Below are 6724 nucleotides of genomic sequence, written 5' to 3'. Positions count from 1 at the left end.
CCATTATTAATGTGTGGGAGTCTAAGTCTCTTTGTAGGTCACTCAGGACTTGCTTTATGAATCTGGGTGCTCCTGTATTGGGTGCATATATATTTAGGATAGTTAGCTCTTCTTGTTGAATTGATCCCTTTACCATTATGTAATGGCCTTTTTTGTCTCTTTTTATCTTTGTTGTTTTAAAGTCTGTTTTATCAGAGACTAGGATTGCAATCCCTGCCTTTCTTTGTTTTCCATTTGCTTGGTAGATCTTCCTGCATCCTTTTATTTTGAGCCTATGTGTGTCTCTGCATGTGAGATGGGTTTCCTGAATACAGCACACTGATGGGTCTTGACTCTTTATCCAATTTGCCAGTCTGTGTCTTTCAATTGGAGCATTTAGTCCATTTACATTTAAATTTAATATTGTTATGTGTGAATTTGATCCTGTCATTATGATGTTAGCTGGTTATTTTGCTCATTAGTTGATGTAGTTTCTTCCTAGTCTTGACGGTCTTTACATTTTGGCATGATTTTGCAGCGGCTGGTACCAGTTGTTCCTTTCCATGTTTAGCACTTCCTTCAGGAGCTCTTTTAGGGCAGGCCTGGTGGTGACAAAATCTCTCAGCATTTGCTTGTCTGTAAAGTATTTTATTTCTCCTTCGCTTATGAAGCTTAGTTTGGCTGGATATGAAATTCTGGGTTGAAAATTCTTTTCTTTAAGAATGTTGAATATTGGCCCCCACTCTCTTCTGGCTTGTAGGGTTTCTGCCGAGAGATCTGCTGTTAGTCTGATGGGCTTCCCTTTGTGGGTAACCCGACCTTTCTCTCTGGCTGCCCTTAACATTTTTTCCTTCATTTCAACTTTGGTGAATCTGACAATTATGTGTCTTGGACTTGTTCTTCTCGAGGAGTATCTTTGTGGCGTTCTCTGTATTTCCTGAATCTGAATGTTGGCCTGCCTTGCTAGATTGGGGAAGTTCTCCTGGATAATATCCTGCAGAGTGTTTTCCAACTTGGTTCCATTCTCCCCATCACTTTCAGGTACACCAATCAGACGTAGATTTGGTCTTTTCACATAGTCCCATATTTCTTGGAGGCTTTGCTCATTTCTTTTTATTCTTTTTTCTCTAAACTTCCCTTCTCGCTTCATTTCATTCATTTCATCTTCCATCGCTGATACCCTTTCTTCAAGTTGATCGCGTCGGCTCCTGAGGCTTCTGCACTCTTCACGTAGTTCTCGAGCCTTGGTTTTCAGCTCCATCAGCTCCTTTAAGCACTTCTCTGTATTGGTTATTCTAGTTATACATTCTTCTAAATTTTTTTCAAAGTTTTCAACTTCTTTGCCTTTGGCTTGAATGTCCTCCCGTAGCTCAGAGTACTTTGATCGTCTGAAGCCTTCTTCTCTCAGCTCGTCAAAATCATTCTCCATCCAGCTTTGTTCCGTTGCTGGTGAGGAACTGCGTTCCTTTGGAGGAGGAGAGGCGCTCTGCTTTTTAGAGTTTCCAGTTTTTCTGTTCTGTTTTTTCCCCATCTTTGTGGTTTTATCTACTTTTGGTCTTTGATGATGGTGATGTACAGATGGGTTTTTGGTGTGGATGTCCTTTCTGTTTGTTAGTTTTCCTTCTAACAGACAGGACCCTCAGCTTCAGGTCTGTTGGAATACCCTGCCGTGTGAGGTGTCAGTGTGCCCCTGCTGGGGGGTGCCTCCCAGTTAGGCTGCTCGGGGGTCAGGGGTCAGGGACCCACTTGAGGAGGCAGTCTGCCCGTTCTCAGATCTCCAGCTGCATGCTGGGAGAACCACTGCTCTCTTCAAAGCTGTCAGACAGGGACATTTAAGTCTGCAGAGGTTACTGCTGTCTTTTTGTTTGTCTGTGCCCTGCCCCCAGAGGTGGAGCCTACAGAGGCAGGCAGGCCTCCTTGAGCTGTGGTGGGCTCCACCCAGTTCGAGCTTCCAGGCTGCTTTGTTTACCTAAGCAAGCCTGGGCAATGGCGGGCACCCCTCCCCCAGCCTCGCTGCCGCCTTGTAGTTTGATCTCAGACTGCTGTGCTAGCAATCAGCGAGACTCTGTGGGTGTAGGACCCTCAGAGCCAGGTGCGGGATATAATCTCGTGGTGTGCCGTTTTTTAAGCCCGTCGGAAAAGCGCAGTATTTGGGTGTGAGTGACCCGATTTTCCAGGTGCCGTCTGTCACCCCTTTCTTTGACTCGGAAAGGGAACTCCCTGACCCCTTGCACTTCCCGAGTGAGGCAATGCCTCGCCCTGCTTCGGCTCGCGCACGGTGCGCGCACCCACTGACCTGCGCCCACTGTCTGGCACTCCCTAGTGAGATGAACCCGGTACCTCAGATGGAAATGCAGAAATCACCGTCTTCCGCGTTGCTCACGCTGGGAGCTGTAGACCGGAGCTGTTCCTATTCGGCCATCTTGGCTCCTCCCCCGTGATTATGACTTTTTAAAAAATGTTTGTGATTGGCAAAATCAAAATTGATTTTGACCCAGCTCTTCAAAAAAGAAAAAAATGTATATGTATGTGCATGTATGTGTGTTTATGTGTGTGTGTATTTTAATATTAGCTCACTTCTCAGGTGACATATGCACTGTGACAATACAGGTGACTGTATGCCTATCACCATAATACCTCAGCATCTTAAGAAAAGTAAAGCATGTGGCTGGCCAGAGAGGGTACAGGTAAATCAGTAGGGTTGCAACAGTATGGGAAGGATTTCCATTAATAATAAATACAAATCAAACTTCTTCACACCTGATCATGGACAACGTGAACTTTGAAAAACCATGTTATTTATTAGAAGGACACTAAAACAGCACAATGGACAGACCACATGAAAAACAGGTGGAACTTTTCAGATGACACCTTCATACCCCTAAGAAAAATCATTTCAGAGTGAGCCCCAGTTCCTAAGGAAAAAAGAGTCACAGAACTCAGATGGACCGGGTTGGAGAAATGGTAGAAAGCTGCTGATCTAGATTAAAATATTAAGAGTGGTCATATTTAGGAACAAGAATTATGGGTGACTTTATTTTTCTTCTTCATTCTTTTCTGAGTTTTCCAAAGAATAGTGTGATGGCTTTTCAGCCTGATTCTGCAGCTCCTTGGCTCGTGCAAACCATTTCTTGCCTTTGGACCCTGGAAGTCCTTTCTGTGGGAGGGAAACTATCAGAGTGCCTACTTCAAAAAGTTGTTACAATGATGAGTGACATGGCACTGGCAAAGCATATAGTGCTTTGCACATGTAACTCTGCAATAAATGTTAACTAAGAGAAAAATTCCCTCTACAGATGAAGTCTGTAAGGGTTCTTACAGAATAAGTAGAAGTCCTAAATCTTATTGATGAAGTCAATATGCCTTCCTAATGCCACATTGCCTGGTCACCTGGTCTAAGCGAGAAGCCCCTCTAATTCCTTCTCTGTGCTTTGTTGTCTTTCAGGATTAAAGTTTCCTGATACATGTATGGAATATTTCTTAGATTTATTTCTGGTTATTTTAGCTTTTCTGTTGTTCTTGAAAGTGTAAAAGGGTCTTTTCTTCCATGACATCTATCCAGCAGTTGCTTAAATGTATAAAAGCTTTTGATATTTATATATTGATTTTACATTAAACTACCTTACTGAATTATAATTTTTATAATCTTTTTCAGATGATTCTCTTGGGTTATTCAAATATAAAATCTGCAAGTAATGATAATTTTACTTCTTTTCAATTTGTATATGTCTATTTTCTGTCTCTTATCTGTTTAGAACATTCTTATCATACTCCTGACTTTAATGGTAACGGTACTGATATTTCTCCACTAAACATAATGTTGACTTTTATTTTGTATATATTAGGGAAGTACACATCTATTCCTATTTCACTGAATTATTTTGAGATCAATAATGGAAGTTGAATTTTACCAGGTATCTTTTTTTTTTTAATATAGGGAGGGGTTTAATTGACTCACAGTTCCACAGGGCTAGGGAGGCCTCAGGAAACTTACAATCATGATGGAAGGGGAAGCAAACACATCCTTCTTCACATGGTGACAAGAAGAAGTGCTACCAAGTATCTTTTAAGTATCTAAGGAGATTAATAATACCTTCTTTCTTTCTTAGATAACTAATATGGTAAGACTTCTTAATATTGAACCATCTTTATATTATGAATAAACCCCAATTTGTCACATTGTATTATTCTTTTAATGAATTGTTTGAGTCTATTTGGTAATATTTTATTTAATATTTTTGCATTAATATTTACAAGTAAGCTTGTTTTTTTGAACTCTACAATCACCAGGTTTTAAAAAATCAGTATTTTGCTCACCTTTTTGTCCTGTTTAACAAATCTTTCCTGTACCCAAATCAATTTCATTTTGCTTGGTTTTCTTAGTTTTAACCTCTAAGCTCTTGTGCTATTATTATTGTCTATCTTCCTTCAAACCCATCTTTGTTTCTTTGATGGTTTACTTTTTCCCCCATGCCTACCCTGTAGTGCGCCAGCTCAAACAACATCACTTGTCTTTCTGTCACTTCCATGATTCTTCCCTGTCTACTTTGTGCCCAAACTTCATAGAGGTAATTGTTTAAGTATTTTATGTTTGTAGTAAAATACTTTTTACTATTTTTATCTGCTCTTTGGCAACACTTTATCTGCCATTTACTTTTTCTGGTGTTTTTTCTTCTTGTTTTATGTTTCATATCTTTGAAATAACTTGGGTTTGTTCTTTTTGGTTTCTCATCTTTGAGGCACAAGAGTTTTCCTTGGGCCAAATATTTACAGGGCCTCATCCCAGCCTAGTAGGAATTTTCTTTATAAACCAGGGTTTTGCATGCAAGTTTTAGTTCTATTTCTCCCTGATCAATAAAGACAGGTAGCTATGGGGATTTTAAAAAGCAACGTCTCTCTTCATTCCCTCTGCCACCGAGATAGATAGTTCCTGCAAATGTGATGTGGATGTGTGATTTTTTTTTTTTTTTAACTCCATCACCTCTTCATTTCACAACTAAATTGGGTCTTGGAGAGTTCTTGCTGTTCTGGTGTGTATACTGGTTCCTTCTGTCATAAACATGTGACTTAGACTTTATTCCTCACCTCTGCCCTCTCTGTTTACAAATGTATTTTTGCTGACTCAGTCTCATTTCCACAGCCATGAACTCTTCCTTCCTCTTTCTCCTGGAAGCTCCCCTGCTTTTTGCAGTCCTTCCATCTATTTGTTGTTCATAGTTTAAAATACCTCCTAGTTTTGCTGAAAATTGATTTTTTGGTTTCCATTTCTTATTTTCCTTTTGCTTTGGATGATTTCAAAGAAGAGATTGGGGGTGGGAGGTGGGGACAGAGGATGAACTTCCCACCTCCATCTTCAAATCAGAAACATTAGTATTTCAAAACTTTAGTGTGAGTAACCTAAAGGGTAAAAGGCAGCTATTTCTGAAAATCTTTTAAAGAAAAACAATATGGGATTCACTTTATAGAGCACATAGACATTGAAGCCTCAAGGTGGATTTAAAGCATTCGGGGTATTTTCTTAGCTTATCACTTGGGAAAGTCATCTAATCTTTCTAGGCCCCATTTTTCCAATGAAGGGGTTTGACAAGAAGATTCCTAGAGCCTGAAGACAGAGCAGACTAGCCTTGAAGCCCAGTGTTCTCTCCTAGAGAAATATACAGAGGCATGCAAGCCTGTCCTGCCTGAGATTCATGGGCTGGTTACACTCCAGCCACCGCTGCCTCTGTCACCCTGCCTTCTACTCTAGCTCCATGGCAAATATTTAAAAACCAGACCTTTTCATATGCATCATACTGATTTAGTCTCTAATCATGAATCCAACCAAAATATCTGGATCCTCTCTGCCATCAGTCCATGGTGACCAGATCTGGGCTGTGTTAGGGGTCATTGCATTCAGCCTGTACTCTGGAAATTACACTCCAAACATTCATTTACTAAAGCTTTAACAAAATTATTCAGACAAACTATTCCATTTAAAAAGTAGACTGAGTAGGTATCTTTGAAGACCCAAGGAATCTTTACCCAAGATTAATAAGAAAAAACAAACCGAAAAAAAAAATTGGTGATTTTGTTCACATTAAAAAAAAAATGCTGCATGTTAACCATCTGTCATGGTTTACTAATTAAATCACTGCAACTAATCTTGTATTATTATTTTTTTTAAAGTTAAAAGTGAGTTTCCTGAAAATGCTTAGAATTTCTGTGGAATTGCTTAGAAATTCTTTTTACTTTTTGAACTTCCTTGGCCTTATAAAACTGTCAGCAGAGCAAAGTAAGGGCCAGTTTTCTGCAGCCATAACTCCCCCCTCTCTTTTACAAGTCTTTATTCTTCGGAAATATAAAGGGTTGTGTTGAAAAGCATTAACTGGGAAAATAAATGAGCAGCAAAATTATCAGTTTCCATTCAGTGATTAGTTGCCTCTGGTCTGCTTGTTAACAATGGAAAGCCTTTGAAGGCTGACGCCTTTCTTTGCACCTGGGTAAATGAAGTCACCTGACTTTGCCCTCACCTTGCCTGGGCCTGTCCAACCCTAGGGCCCCCAGATAGCTGCTGGCCCTCTAGGCTGTGTCCCCACTGGCCTGTTAGCCAGCCCTTATGGTTCTAAGAACAACTTATCTTGGAATTTCCACTGCCAGCTTTAGACTCTAGCACCAGGCAGAGAAAAAGTGAAATTATATCTCAAAGAGATTCCTCAAACCCAAAGAGCTAAGACTACTTCCTTGCTGAATTCTCACTGCTTCTGAT

Source organism: Gorilla gorilla, chromosome 14 (genome assembly GCF_029281585.2).
Source record: "Gorilla gorilla gorilla isolate KB3781 chromosome 14, NHGRI_mGorGor1-v2.1_pri, whole genome shotgun sequence".
Lineage (NCBI taxonomy): Eukaryota > Metazoa > Chordata > Mammalia > Primates > Hominidae > Gorilla > Gorilla gorilla.
This window is presented reverse-complemented; position numbering follows the sequence as displayed.